Source organism: Patagioenas fasciata, chromosome 18 (genome assembly GCF_037038585.1).
Source record: "Patagioenas fasciata isolate bPatFas1 chromosome 18, bPatFas1.hap1, whole genome shotgun sequence".
Lineage (NCBI taxonomy): Eukaryota > Metazoa > Chordata > Aves > Columbiformes > Columbidae > Patagioenas > Patagioenas fasciata.
In genome coordinates this window covers 13,995,056-14,009,585 of record NC_092537.1, presented here as the reverse complement: position 1 = coordinate 14,009,585, position 14,530 = coordinate 13,995,056, and the positions used below count along the sequence as shown (strand labels likewise).

At 61.6% G+C, this 14,530-nt stretch overlaps 1 protein-coding gene across 3 annotated transcripts in view; it reads right to left on the bottom strand.

The window, feature by feature from the left end:
* The window catches only part of USP43 (ubiquitin specific peptidase 43), a 91,630-nt gene that overhangs the window by 44,205 nt on the left and 32,895 nt on the right, over positions 1-14,530 (bottom strand). The gene's annotated exons all lie outside the window — the stretch shown is intronic.

Below are 14,530 nucleotides of genomic sequence, written 5' to 3'. Positions count from 1 at the left end.
CGAGTTGAGTCTGTGGGTGAGAGTCAAGGGGCAGGCTGGCAAGGGGGATACTGGTGTGGGTGTCTGGTACAGGCCACCGGGGCAGGGTCAGGGAGTTGATGAGGCCTCTACAGACAGCGGAGAGCAGCCTCACAGTCACAGGCCCTGGCTGTGGTGGGGGATTTTAACTTCCCTGATGTTTGCTGGAAGGACTGCTCGGCCGGCAGCCACAGTCTAGGAGGTTCCTCCAGTGCCTTGACGAGAACTTTGGGATGCAAAGGGTGGAGGAGCCGACGAGAAGAGGTGCCCTGCTGCACCTCATCCTCACTAACAAGGAGGGTCTGGTTGAAGCGGTAAAGGTCGAGGGCTGCCTTGGCTGCAGCGACCATGAGATGGTGGAGTTCAGGATCTCATGTGGCAGGAACAGAATAACAAGCAGAATTGCAACCCTGGATTTCAGCAGGGCAAACTTTGGCCTTTTCAAACAATTGCTGGGGGAAATCCCATGGGCAGGGCTGCTTGAAGGGAAAGGGGCCCAAAATAGTTGGTCAGTGTTCAGGGACTGTTTCTACCGGGCACAAGATCAGAGCATCCCCACACGTAGGAAGTCAAGGAAGGGAGCCAGGAGACCTGTGTGGTTAAACAGGAACTGCTGTGTGTGCTCAAGTGGAAGAGGAGAGTTTCTAGATCATGGAAGGAGGGGCTGGCCACTTGGGGAGGATATAAGGCTGTTGTCAGGGGGTGTAGGGAGGCAACTAGGAAAGCTAAGGCCTCCGTAGAATTAAACCTGGCGAGAGGGGTCAAGGACAACAGGCAGAGGTTTTTTAAATACACGGCAGATAAAACTAACACCAGAGGCAATGTAGGCCCACTGATGAACGAGGTGGGTGCCCTGGTGACAGAAGATACAGAGAAGGCAGAGTTACTGAACGCCTTCTTTGTCTCTGTCTGCTCTGCCGTGGCTGTCCTGAGGATTCCGCACCGCTGAGGCCCCAGAGGAAGGCAGGACAACGGAGGAGTTTGCCTGGGTTGATGAGGACTGGGTTAGGGAGCAGTTAGGCGACCTGGACATCCATAAATCCAGGGGTCCGGATGGGATGCACCCGCGGGTGCTGAGGGAGCTGGCTGAAGTCATTGCTGGACCGCTCTCCATCATCTTTGCCAAGTCTTGGGAAACGGGAGAGGTGCCTGAGGACTGGAGGAAAGCAAATGTCACTGCAGTCTTCAACAAGGGCAAGAAGGAGGACCCGGGGAACTCTAGACCGGTCAGCCTCACCTCCATCCCTGGGAAACTGGTGGAACGACTTCTCCTTGGTGCCATCTCAAGGCACATCAGGGATAAGAGGGTCATTAGGGGCAGTCAGCATGGCTTCACCAAGGGGAAGGCGTGCTTGACCAACCTCATTGGCTTTTATGAGGACATAACGAGGTGGATGGATGATGGCAGAGCGGTGGACGTGGTCTACCTTGACTTGAGTAAGGCATTTGACACAGTGTCCCCCAGCATCCTCACAGCTGGACTGAGGGAGTGCGGTCTGGATGGCCGAGTAGTGAGGTGGACTGCGAACTGGCTGAAGGGAAGAAGCCAGAGAGTCATGGTCAATGGGGCAGAGTCCGGTTGAGGCCTGGATCCAGTGCAGTGCCTCAGGGGTCAGTACTGGGGCCGGTATTATTCAGTATATTCATCAACAACTTGGATGAGGGAATCGTGTGACTGTCAGCGAGTTTGCTGGTGACATCAAGCTGGGAGGAGTGGTGACACTGGAAGCTGTGCTGCCATCAGAGACCTGGACAGGCTGGAGAGCTGGGCGGGGAAAAATTTAATGAAATATAACAAGGGCAAGTGTAGAGTCTTGAATGTGGGCAGGAACAACCCCAGGTTCCAGTGTAAGCTGGGGAATGAGATGTTGGGGAGCATTGTAGGGCAAAGGGACCTGGGGGTCCTGGGGACAGCAGGGTGACCATGAGCCAGCACTGGGCCCTTGTGGCCAGGAAGGCCAATGGTACCTGGGGTGGGTTAGAAGGGGGTGGTCAGTAGGTCAGAGAGGTTCTCCTGCCCCTCTGCTCTGCCTTGGGGAGACCACACCTGGAATATTGTGTCCAGTTGTGGCCCCTCAGTTCCAGAAGGACAGGGAACTGCTGGAGAGAGTCCAGCGCAGCCACCAAGATGCTGAAGGGAGTGGAGCATCTCCCGTGTGAGGAAAGGCTGAGGGAGCTGGGGCTCTGGAGCTGGAGAAGAGGAGACTGAGGGGTGACCTCATTAATGTTTACAGATATAGAAAGGGTGAGTGTCAGGAGGATGGAGCCAGGCTCTTCTCGGTGACAAGGCAACAAGGGGTAATGGGTACAAACTGGAACAGAAGAGCTTCCACTTAAATATGAGAAGAAACGTGTTCCCGGTGAGGGTGGCAGAGCCTGGCCCAGGCTGCCCAGGGAGGCTGTGGAGTCTCCTTCTCTGCAGACATTCAAACCCGCCTGGACCCCTTCCTGTGGAACCTCAGCTGGGTGTTCCTGCTCCATGGGGGGATTGCACTGGATGAGCTTTCCAGGGCCCTTCAACCCCTCACATTCTGGGATTCTGGGATTCTGTGATTCAGCAATGGAATGAAGTGTGAAAATAAAGGACAGCAGCGTCCCTTCCAGCAACAGCAAAGGCTCCTCAGATCACGGGCAGCAGATGCACCGATGTCCAGTGTGATGTGCGGCTCTGATGGCCGGGACCACGTGTGCACAGAACCACCCAGGATCATTTTGGTTGGAAAAGACCCTCAAGACCATTGAGTCCAACCATAACCCACCCCCGGCACTGCCCCGTGTCCTGAGAACCTCATCTCCATCTGTCCAACCCTCCAGGGATGGTGACTCCAGCACTGCCCTGGGCAGCCTGTTCCAATGCCCCACAGCCCTTTGGGGAAGAAATTGTTCCCAAGATCCAATCTAAACCTCCCCTGGTGCAACTTGAGGCCGTTTCCTCTCATCCTGTCACTTGCTGCTCTGGAGAAGAGACCAACACCCTCCACCCTCCTTTCAGGCACCTGTACAGCTGCAAAGGGACTCGCAGGCTCTGCCACCACATCACAGACATGCACAGCCTGCGCGGTACAGCCCCGGCCTCTGGTATTTTAACATGTTAGGCTGGGCCAGCGTGGCATTTCCAAGGAAATCCTCTGCAGACTGCTGAGAGGAGGTCAGGCTGGGTTGCTAACGCAGGGCTTTGTGTTTCCAGGCATCTGGTGCATCCTGCACATCTCGGAGTGGAGAGAAACAGCCTCTTGGGAAGGGAGAGGGACCCCTGCGGGAAACCTTCAGTTGGACTGAAAGGCCAGGACATGAACACGGGCCCAGAGAGGTGGAAGATGGAGACATCCCAGGCCAGGCTGGACGGGGCTCTGAGCAGTTGCCCCGTGTGGCGTTCAGACGGATGGATTTTCTTAGCTGTTAGTTGTTAGTTGTCGGCGTGGAGGCCGATCTCCCGGAGAGCTCCGTGCAGGGCAGCTGGTGCAAGAGGTTGCCCTGGCAGCACCACCTGAATGATTAAAGTGCTCGCAGAGCTGGAGAACAAGGACATCTCGTTGCACCCCCGCAGCCAGACCTGCCGTGATCCCGCTGCCGAGGGCGGGAAGGGAGGCAGGGGCGGCCGTGGGGGCACTGCTGATGCGCTGCCTCCCCGGCACCCGTGTGGCACACAGACTCAGCCCCCCTGCCCAAGCCCGAGGGCACCGCTGGCCGGCAGCTGGGGTGTCTGCTGCTGGTGCCTGTGCCCAGGCTGGTCCCCACCTGCATCCCCTCCCCATTGCACCCAAAGTAGAGGAGGGGGCTGGGAAACGACACCACGAGGGTCAAGAGCTGTCTGGGAGGTTTGGGCTGTGCTGCTCGCCCTTGGTCTGGCAGAGCCCCTCTGGGGCATCCTTGCTCTTGGGTGGCTTTGCACTCCCCTGCTGATTTGAGGAAGACTGTGTGGCCCACGTGGCCCCCAAAATCCCCCAAAACCCACGGGGATGCCTCCTCCTCCTTCAGCCGTCCCAGCAGCCAAGCCTTGGTCCCCACCAGGGTGCCTCAGAGCTGCTGTGTATCAGGGCAGCCAGCAAACACCCAGGAGGGTATTTAGAATCATAGAATCATTTGTTTGATAAGGACTCTCTAGATCGTCAAGTCCAACAGGCAACCCACCCCTGGCACTGCCCCATGTCCTGAGAACCTCATCTCCATCTGTCCATCCCTCCAGGGATGGTGACTCCAGCACTGCCCTGGGCAGCCTGTTCCAATGCCCAACAACCCCTCCTGAACCAGGAGGGGCACATGTGTGCCCAGCTCCATCCAGGCACTTCAGAGCCATTTACTCATGCTCATGGCCCCCACGGGACACCCTGTCCCCATGGACACAAGCACACAGGTGCCACTTGGGTGGCACACCCCAAAAGGGGACAAGACCGCGATGAAGGGCTGGGGGAGGCTGAGCCAAACTGCAGGTGCTGGGGGGACACAGAGTCCCGTCCCTGGAGCCAGGCGGGCATCTCGGGCATTGCCACGGCACCGCCAGTGGTGTCACAGCACAGCCCATGGCAGCTGGTGACACCTCACATTAAACAAGCTGCTCGCTGCCAGGCTCTCCCTGAGAGCCGTGGGGATCTACAACCCCCCAGGGAAAGGCGGGCAGGGCTGAGAACAACTCAGCTCAGTGCACGGACACTGCAGACCCTGCCCAAGGAGGTCTAGGAGCCACAGGGCTGTCCCAGGCCCAGGTTTTGGGGACAGGTACTGCAGCTGAGCTCTCCCATGGGGACAGAGCCCAGGCCAGGCTGGGGTACGGGCAGGGGCTGCCCGCGGGGTCCCCGGCCCCCGCCCCTCAGCCACAGCCACCGTGCCCCACGCTGGGGACAGGGAGCACAAAGATGGTCCCAGGAGCCCTGTGCCCCAGGTGGGCATCACCCCCAAAATGGGGACAGCACTGCCGAGCACAACCACCCCCAGCACAAACCCATCCGCTGCAACAGGTGATGCCATGCGCGCAGATGGACGCAGGGAGACTTCATTCCTGGGTCTGCCAGCAGCAAAGCTGCGGAGCGCTGTAATTACAGCTTAGCTGGAGGTGGGGAAGGACGGGGGGTGGATCGCCTCCCAGCCAAGCGATCCCAAGAACTGGGGTGCCCACCAGAACTGGGGTGCTCAGCCAGACAGACCAGCTCCTGCTGACACCCCCGCGCTCTCCCAGCACCCAACCACCCTACCCAGCCCCGCAGCACCCAGCTCCCAACAGCCTCCCCCCTCCCACACGGGCCAAACCACATCACCCGCATCCCCCTTCCATACCAGCATGGGGGACAACTCCAGCCTGGCCCCTCCCAGCACATCTCGGCTTCCCCAGGCCCAGGCCCAGCGTGGACGTCCCCCCCAAAGCCAGGGGGTGCGGCCACCCTGGCAAGGGCCACCCACCTCCTCGGGGACACGAGGGTGCTGGGCAGGGGACGCAGCAGCCAGATCCTCGTGCATTCGGTCCAGCAGCCAGAGTAGGAACTCGAGTGTGTCGTGCTGCGCGTTGCCCCTGAACTGCGCGCTGTGCTTGGAGACGATGTTCTGCAGGAGACGGGCAGGGAGGGCGCTGAGCCTGGCGCTAACGAACGGCAAGTTCATTAGCACCCGTCACAAAAACCCGTCCCTGCTTCCTGCCTCTGCAGGGACACTGCGGCCACCCTGGGGACAGCTGAGCACACCCAGCCAGAATGGCAGCTCTGGGGCCCATCACTGTGGTGCCCCAGCTCTCAGCTGCTGGGACAAGGCCAGGAGGGGACAGCTTGCCACGGGCAAGGGGACACGGCACATCCCAACAAACCCAGACAAGTCCAGCCCGCGGGGACCCACCAGTGTCACCTGCCCTGCACGCCCTGATGGCCTGAGCTGGGCCAGGGGAAGGCAATTCCCAGCGCCGGGTGCCCCAGCAGGCAGCAGCTCTGCCCCAGCCCTGCCTGCCCCTGCCACCCCGGCACCAGCAGCCAGCCCGGTGCCTCCCCGTGCCTCAGTTTCCCCAGCCAGGCGATGCCGGCGGTGCCAGCCCAGCCACCCAAGGCCCTACAAGAGACACGGGCTGTTCATACAGCCAAGCAAAAGTGTGGCCCGCGGGCAGGGGAGCTGCCAGCCCTGCCTGCCCTGCCTGCACAGGCAGGAGGAAAGCCCCCGAGCAAACCTCCTGCACCCCAAAACCGGGGATGCTCAGCCCATCAGAGCTGGCACTCTGCACTCTCCAGCTGAAGCGCAGCAGCTGAGACCGGGCAGTGGACCAGACATGTCCCCGATGGAGCCACGTGCCAGGGGGTTCCCACCAGCCCCCCAAGGGCAGTGCTGGGGTGCTGCCTGCCCTGCCAACTCTGCCCCCCCACCCAAAGCCCTGCCAGCTCCCCCTCCCCGAGGCTGCCCCCTCCTTGTCCCCTCTCCTCCTTCCCCCCAGCCCCTCAGGGGGTCCCCAGCTGCTGACAGGGTTCCCCAGAGCATTCTGCCCCCATCTCCCCCATGGAGCTCCCCAAAAGACAGAGCTTGGGGTCCCCAAGGACCTGTCTCCAAGCCTGGGCTGGCAGCAGCTGCTCAGAGCCAACAGACAAAGCACAATTTTGGGAGCCCCAGATCCAGCACCAGGAGGGAGAAACCCCAACCATCTGCATGGATCTGAACCAGCTGATGCAGTGACACCCCAACCATCCGTGGTTACAATCAAACCAGCACGGCAGGGCAGGGGTCAGAGCTCCAGCGCCACCGGGACCCCCCAGAGCCAAGACCCCTCTGGCCGCCACCTCGCCTGTCCCAGCCCCGCTCTCCTGGCAGCAGAGGGAGCAAGGCCACCACCCATGGCCTTCAAACAAAAGGAGCCACGGACTCGCTTCTTATTTTTAAAATCTTATTTAGACAGATTAAAAGAAATTAAAATAAGGTGGCAGTTCATGGCAGATGCAGATAACCACCTGAAGGGAGGAAATTCAGAGCAAAGGCTGCAAGTTTGGGGTGTTTTTTTCTGTTGGTTGGGTTTGTTTGCCTCTCTGTGCCTAAGGAACCTGTGTGTTTGGGAGCAGAGGGCACGGAAATCCTGTGCCCAGTGCTGCAAGAGCCGGTTAATTTACTACAGGGAAATTCAAGGCAACGAGCTCCCCCAGCAGCACCCATTGCACCCTTGCAGTCCCTGGAGGGTGCGTGCTGCCACCCTCCAGGCCGGGAAGGGAGGCGGGCAGGTCTCCCTGGGAAAGGGGGGGCAGAGCAGCGGGTACCCCATCCCTGTCTGCGCAGGACCAGCCCGGCTGCCCCCCAGGAGCCGGCAGCGCTGCCAGAAACCCTGAGCAGGGCAGGGTCCAGCCCCTCAGCAGCTCCTCTGAGCGCTTTGCAAGGTTTAACGGCAGCAGCAGTTTAATTGCAGCAGCAAGTCCCTGGGGAAATGTCACCCCACAGGCGAGTGGCCCTGAGCATAGGGGGCTGCCACGCCAGGATCAAAGTGCTGTGCTGTGCTCAACACCCGGTCCTTGTCCCTAAAATGGGTGCAGGTCTGCAGCACACTGGCCTGTGCCCTGCAGGGATGTGACATGCACTCAGCCACAGGGCCTGAGGCCACTGGCTTAGGCTCCCATGCACCATCCCCGGATGGCACCATCCCCTGGTGGCGCCACCAAGACCAGCATGGCCCTCACTCTTGGGCTCCGTGAGGGTGGCTGGGACAGTGAGTTCGCCCACCCAAGGGAGGTCAGAGCTCAGCTGAAGGCAGGAGGTGGGTGACAGCAGTGGGGCTGGAGGGACAGCAGGGCTGGGGGGCATTTGGCAGGGCAGCCCAAGGGCCATGGGGAGGATGTGGCACAGGAGAGGGTGCTGTGAGGTGGGGATGCTGGGAGCAGCAGGGGGTCCCAGTGAGTGCGGGGGGCATGGGGTGCAGGTGGGATGTGCAGGGCAGTGGGTGCGGTGGGTGCTGGAGGCAGGAGATGCAGGTGGGTGCCAGAGTTGGGGGATGCTGGGAGCAGGAGATGCTGGTGGGTCCTGTGAGCTGGGGTGCCCGTGGGTGCTGTGGGGCAGGGGATTCGAGTAGGATGTGCAGGGCGGAGGGGGCCGGTGGCTGCGCAGGGCAGGGGATGCCGGTGGGTGCTGTGGGGCAGGGGATTCGAGTAGGATGTGCAGGGCGGAGGGGGCCGGTGGCTGCGCAGGGCAGGGGATGCCGGTGGGTGCTGGAGATGCCGGTGGGCGCGGGGGCCGGGCGCGGTGCGCGGTGCGCGGGGGTCCCGCTGTGCCGGGCCGTACCTTGAACTCCGCGGAGAGCTGCGGGTGCAGTCGCGGGTCCAGAGGGCGCGGACCAGCGCCGCCAGCCGGTGCGTGACCTCGGCGCGGGCCCCGCGGGCGCGGTACCGGCCCAGCGCCAGGAACTCGGCCAGCGGCACCGTGTTGCTGAGGCACTGCACCACCGCGTTCATGAAGCAGGTGTTCCCGTGGTTCCGCAGCCCCTGCGCGCCCGGCGGCCGCTCCGCGCCGCCGCTCCCGCCGCTCCCCGCCACCGCCGCCGCTCCCCCGGGCCGCCGCCTCCGGCCCCCCATCCCCGGGCCGCCGCCCCCCCGGAACCCGCCTTCATCGTCCTCCGGCACGGCTCGGCGCCTCCCGCGGCCCCCGGCCAGGCGCGCCCAGGTGCGGAGCAGCCGCCCGGCCAGGCTGCCCAGGGAGCGGCGCCGCCGCCCGCCCCACGCCCGCCGCCCCGCCGGGCTCCCCCCGCCGCCCCGCCGCCGCCCGGGGCCGCTTCGCCCCCCCGCCGCCGCCGCGCTCATGGCCCCGGGCGGCCGCCGCCCTCCCTCGGCAACTCCGGCACCGGCCCCGCCGCGGCGCGCATGGTCCCGGGCGGGCGCCGGGCACCCCCCGCCGCCGGTGCCGGTGCCGCTGCGGGGGACGGACGGGCCGGCCGGGCGGTTTTGTGCGCGGCCGGCTCCTCCCTCGGCCGGGCTGGGGCTGCGAGCGGGGAGAGGGACGGGAGGAGGAGGACGAGGAGGAGGAGGAGGGAGCGGGAGCTGCTGCTGCCGCTGGCGGCGGGCGGCACCGACTGCCCCGGTGTCCCCAGCATCACCCCGGAGTGTCGCAGCCTGATGTCCCCAGCACCACACCAGGGTTTTCCCGGGAGTCCCAGCCATGTCCCCTCAGCACCTCCCAGCATCACTCCAGGGCTTTCTCCAGAGGCCCAGCATCACCGCGGGGTACCCCAGCATCACCCCAGGGTGTCACAGCATCGCTGTGGGGTGCCCTGATGCTGCCACCTCGGGGTGCTCTTAGCTGGGACAGTGGCACAGTGGCCACCTCTGCACCCACCACACTGAGGTTTTGAGACCTAATGAAGCTCCCTCCACAAAGAGCCACAAAACAAGGGTGGCCACCCCAGCGCTGGCAGAGCCCGGAGGCGTTGGCTGCCTCCTGCCCACCCCACACCAGCTGGCGCCACGTGTGGGTGCTCCTTTGGGGTCCGGCAGAGTTTGGCTGGGGAGGGACAGTGTCACCTTCCCCCCGCTGCAGGGATCAGCCCCTGAGCCTTTCCTATGTGGCCGGGGGGACACAGGATGGCTGAGGCTACTGGGTCAGCTCCTCCTCCCCACCTGCAGCGCCGCCAGCAGGGGAATCCCACTCTGGTTTTGACAAGCAGTTTTCAACCGGATCAGTCCCATGGTCCAGCTGGATCCGTCCCACAGCACCACACATGTGGCACCGGCTGTTTCTGCAGCAACTCGCCCTGGACTGCAACCCGGTGGCAACTTTTTGTTCTTCAAACAGCTCTGAGAGACTCGCATCCCCAACCAAGTCCAGCCACGTGAGGCTGGGACCCGCCTGTCTGTGCCAACAACCTCGAGATGAACCCTGGCCCGGGTTGCTGTGACAGCTCCCAGCACGCTGCTGAGACAACAGCCCCCAGCGCTGCCCTGTGCCCAGCAGCCTGGGCACATCTCGGGCAGAGCTGTCCTTAACCAGGGCCAAGGGGCTGGCAAGGGATGGAGTGGGAAGGAGGTCCCTGTGCCAGGCACGGGTGCCACTGAGTGTCACCTCGCTGCAGGGCAGGGGGTGTTGCAGAGGCCCTGTTGTGGCCGCGTGGCTCTTCTCTCCCCCGGGAGCTGCAGAGGCTGATGATGATGCTGGGGGTGCTCCCAGGGGATCTGAGCTTGGCTGGGGGTGCTGCGGACTCTCTTCCATCCCTGCAGGCCTTGGCAGCATCCAGCAGCATCTGCCTTTCCCCCCGGGAAGGGACAGCGGTGCCGGGCAGGCTCTGCACCGCCTTCCCTGCCCCATAGACACCCTGGACATGGGGATGTGCTGCAAGCCTGGCCCTGGATGCAGCTGGAGGTGATGTGGGTTCAGAAGAGATGGGGCAAAATGGTGGAGGAAGGGCCAAGTGGTGCTGCTGGATGTCACAGTCCCTCCTCCCACGGGGCAGGGTGTTGGTGACAGGGACACAGTGACCTCCCCGGGGATGCCAGGCTGGTGGCCGCCAGCAGTGAGCATGGAGGAGGGCAGAGAGGCCGCGGGCAGGCGTGCGCAGAGGGCTGTGTGCTGCTGCTGGGGCCAGGCGTGATCTCAGACAAAACCCATCACGGCCTGGCCGTGCCGAGCAGATGGAGGGGGCTCAGCTGCCCGCGGATCCTCCAGGGACGGCTCTGCCGCGGGTGCCCAGGGTGCCGGCAGCTCCGGAGCTGCTGAGCCAGGGAGGAGAGAGGCCTGAGCCCAGCTGCAGTTTTTCTCCCCACCACAGCGAGCCCTGCTGGGTACGGGATGTCCCCTGAGAGCCTGGTGCTGGTGGGGGGCACCCCTTGCCCCCCTGCCAGGCCTCCCCGGGGAGCAACCCCAGTCTGGGTGCCATCCAGCCTGGGCTATTGGTCTTTTCTCTCCCTCCAGTGAGATGGAAGGAAGTTGGGAAGCAACCCTGCCTGCTGGGACAGTCTTCTGACCCTGGGGACCAGCTCCTGGGCTCAGCAGCACTCGGACTGGGCAGGATGGTGGGAGGCGACGCGGTGACTCTGTGCAGGATCTGGCCCCAGAGAACCCCCCTGCACCGCGCCGGGCTGGCTGGACGCTGCCGGCACCGCGGGAGGGACTCGCTGGCTCGGGCAGCTGGGGAACAGCGTCAAAGCTGAGCTGAAACTCTGGCCACAAACCTCTCCAAGCTCAGAGGTTTCACTCTCAAACTGCACCCACAGTTAAAGCTCATTTCTCAGCAGCCTCCTGACCGGACAGCTGGGAAGTCCGTCCTTACAAAGCCAATACATAAAATGCTCCTCTTGGAAAAGTGTCCTTAAAATTAGGATCCCTTCTCCCATACTAAGGTCGCCTCCATAAAGCAACGTCCCAAGATCTCCTGGGTGTGCCGGCAGCTCCAGGCTCTGCTGACAGCACCGTGCTGCTGCAGCCCCTGCAGCAGGGGATGGACACTGGCATCCCCCGCAGCATTTGCATCAGGATAATTCTCTCTGAATTATTTGACAAAGGCGGGTTGTGCTTCACACACCGTGGGGAGAATGAGGTTTACCCAACCTAGAAAGCTCTGGCTCACTGAAAATAGCAGTGCCTGTTGTTTCTCTGCAGCTGGTTTTGGCTGGACACTGGAGCCCGGCAGCATCCCACCCGAGCCAACACAGCGGTGGTGGGAGCGAGAGAGGGAACCTGAGCGGGGCTTAGTGCTGGACTGAGTGGAACCAGAAATCCAAAGCAGCTTGACAATAAAAGCAGGAAAAGCCTAAAGAAAAAGCGAGGGGAGCCGGACGGTGAAAAATGCAGGAGCCAGACTGAGAGTCAGATCAGAAACCGGCTTTTGTTGGAAGGAGATGGGCAGAAAGCAAGACCTGATGAACACGTGAAAGGGAAATAGTCTAAAATGCGACAGTGAAACAGAGGCACGTCCCAAAACTCCAAACCTGCCAGAATTAGGAAGTGTTAGATAATGACAGTGGCTCTGCCGGGTCCGCAGCAATGTGCCACAAAGTGCAGCAGCTCAACAGCACCGAGAGCCTCTGGACCCCCCGCCATGCTGATGCGGGGAATAAAACCAGCTCCCATCAGCCAAGGACCTAGAACCCTGCTCGGGTTCTTCTTGAGCAGCATCTTTCCAAGCGCCGGGGCGCAGGCAGCGATACCTTTCTGACAGTAACGCCAGTTCATGCCAACCCAAAGCCATTTGCAGGTTGCAGCGGGCGCCAGGAACGCTCGCTGTGCTGATCTGCCTTTCCGCAATATCGTATGTGCGACCTTCCCTCTTCAAACCGTTCTGAACGCGATGCCTTCCTGTTCAGGCTGAATCAAACACCCATGGGCGCTGCAGCGTGCTGCAGACTGGGGAGCAAATTTGGGGTGGGGAAAATGAAAACGTCCAATGCAAGCAGGGGGGAAAAATGCTTGCTCACTATTCTGGAAAATTCCGTGTTGTTATGGCACGAACTGTCCCGCTGCCTTGGGCACCAGACAGCTGGGATGGATATAAAAGACACGGAGAGTTTTGGTTTGATCAGGGAGACACGGTGACAGGACAGTGTTGGAAACGTCTCCTCTGCCTGGGCAAGAGTCTCTGCCCCAGGGAGGCACTTGGGTGTCAGGATAAGCTCAAGAGAAGAGCCTGAACAGATCTGAGCTGAGCTGTTCCAGCTGTTCCCGGCAGAAATCCATTGTCATGCTGCCAAACCACAATAACAATAAAGAAAAAAGGGAAAACGTGGTGCCCACTGTCTGGGCTTTGCCATCGGACAATGCTTCCTGTATTGGAGCCGCTCCCGTCCCTTGGCACAGGCTGGAACACCCGTGCAGCCGGGGGGAAATGTGCTTTCAGACACCCCGTCCCACTGCCGCGGGCTGTACCCGGGGCTGAGCTGGGGAGAACTGGTGGGGCTGGGAGACCGGGCACGGTCCAGCTCTGCCTGTGCGCTGCCTGTGCGCTGCCTGTGCGCTGCCTGTGCGCTGCCTGCACCACTGCCTGTGCGCTGCCTGCACCACTGCCTGTGCGCTGCCTGCACCACTGCCTGCACCACTGCCTGTGCGCTGCCTGCACCGCTGCCTGCACCAGCTGGATCGGGCAGCGATGTTGTCTCCAGGGCTCTCCAGACTCATGTAACAAGTGCTTTCTGGGTGCAAGTGAGATCGAAGCCTGCGGTGATTTTGAGGAGATTGGTCAAGGCCCAAGGAAATCCGTAATGCTGGTCTGCCGGCAAAACACGGCTGAGAATGTGACCGCATCGTTATTGGGGGTGATTATACAATCACCAGCAACCCCCCACCCGCCGGTGACCTCTGATTTTATGGCGCAAGGCACAAGGAGAAAGCTTCCCCCTGCAGAAGACACCTTCTTATTCACCCTCTCCAACTACAATTAAATTATAGATGGCAAGCTAAGTTATTTAGCACCCGCCATTAAAGATGCATGGGGCCTGCCTGTTCTTGGAGTGTGTTTGAGGAGGAACAGCATCGAGAAGGCAAACGCTGCTTTCCTGAGGATCCCGCATTGTGCTGATGAATAGCGGTGAACGTGCTCCGTCAGTTCGGAACACGAGGGCCGGCAGAAAACCCTGAGCTGCGGGAACCGCTGCACTTTGTTTGCAGCAATTTTGCTCTGGTTTTAGTGCATATGTCTGGTCCCTGGCTGCCTCGCTGAGCAGGTATCTCCGGGCTATTTTCGCCCATTATCCCCTGTGAATGAAGCAGCCGTGATCTCTGCAGCAGGCACTGAAACTGGGGGTGGGAAGGGAGAGCCCGGTACAGCAGCGGGAGCAGGGTTTGTGCTGTGCAAACCGCCCGGGGCTCCGCCGGGGGGAGCGTGCAGGATTCGGGTGGAACAGCCTCACACCTTGGGTGTCTCCAGGATCAACAGCACCAGCTCGCGGAGCTGCATGTGCTCCAATCCATGTTTGCTCAGGCAGGAACCTCGTTGTTTTGCTGGGGCACTGGGAAGGCAGCAGCTGAGTGCTGGGGCAGGACCCTCTGCTCACCGTGTCCCTGCAGCTCACGGCCCCAGGGATGGGGCAGCCCAGCGCCATGCAGCGGGGGTTCTGTGAGGGAGGATGGGGAGCTGCTTCGGGTCTGGCTTTGAATGGGGCTCCCGGGGAAGGTCCGTCCAGGTGGACGAGGAGGCTGTAGCTGCTTGAGGTTAGAATCACGGAATTGTTTTGGTTGGAAAAGACCCTCAAGATCATCGAAGGGACCTTCCCAGCATCCCCAGTGCCACCCCTGCCATGAGCAGGGACATCTGCACCAGCTCAGGTTGCTCAGAGCCCCGTCCAGCCTGGCCTGGGATGTCTCCAGGGATGGTTCAGCCACCACCTCTCTGGGTACCTGGGCCAGGCTCTCACCACCCTCAGGGCAACAATTTCTTCCTCATGTCCGGCCTGAATCTCCCTCCTTCAGTTTAAAACCATCACCCCTTGTCTTATCCCAACAGGGATAAGTCAAAAGTCTGTCCCCATCTTTCTTATCGGCCCCTTTTAAGTCCAGAAAGGCCACAATAAGGTCTCCCTGGAGCTTCTCCAGCTGAACACCCCAACTCTCTCAGTCTTAGTGCGGCTGATTCCCTGTACCAGAGCTGCAGATC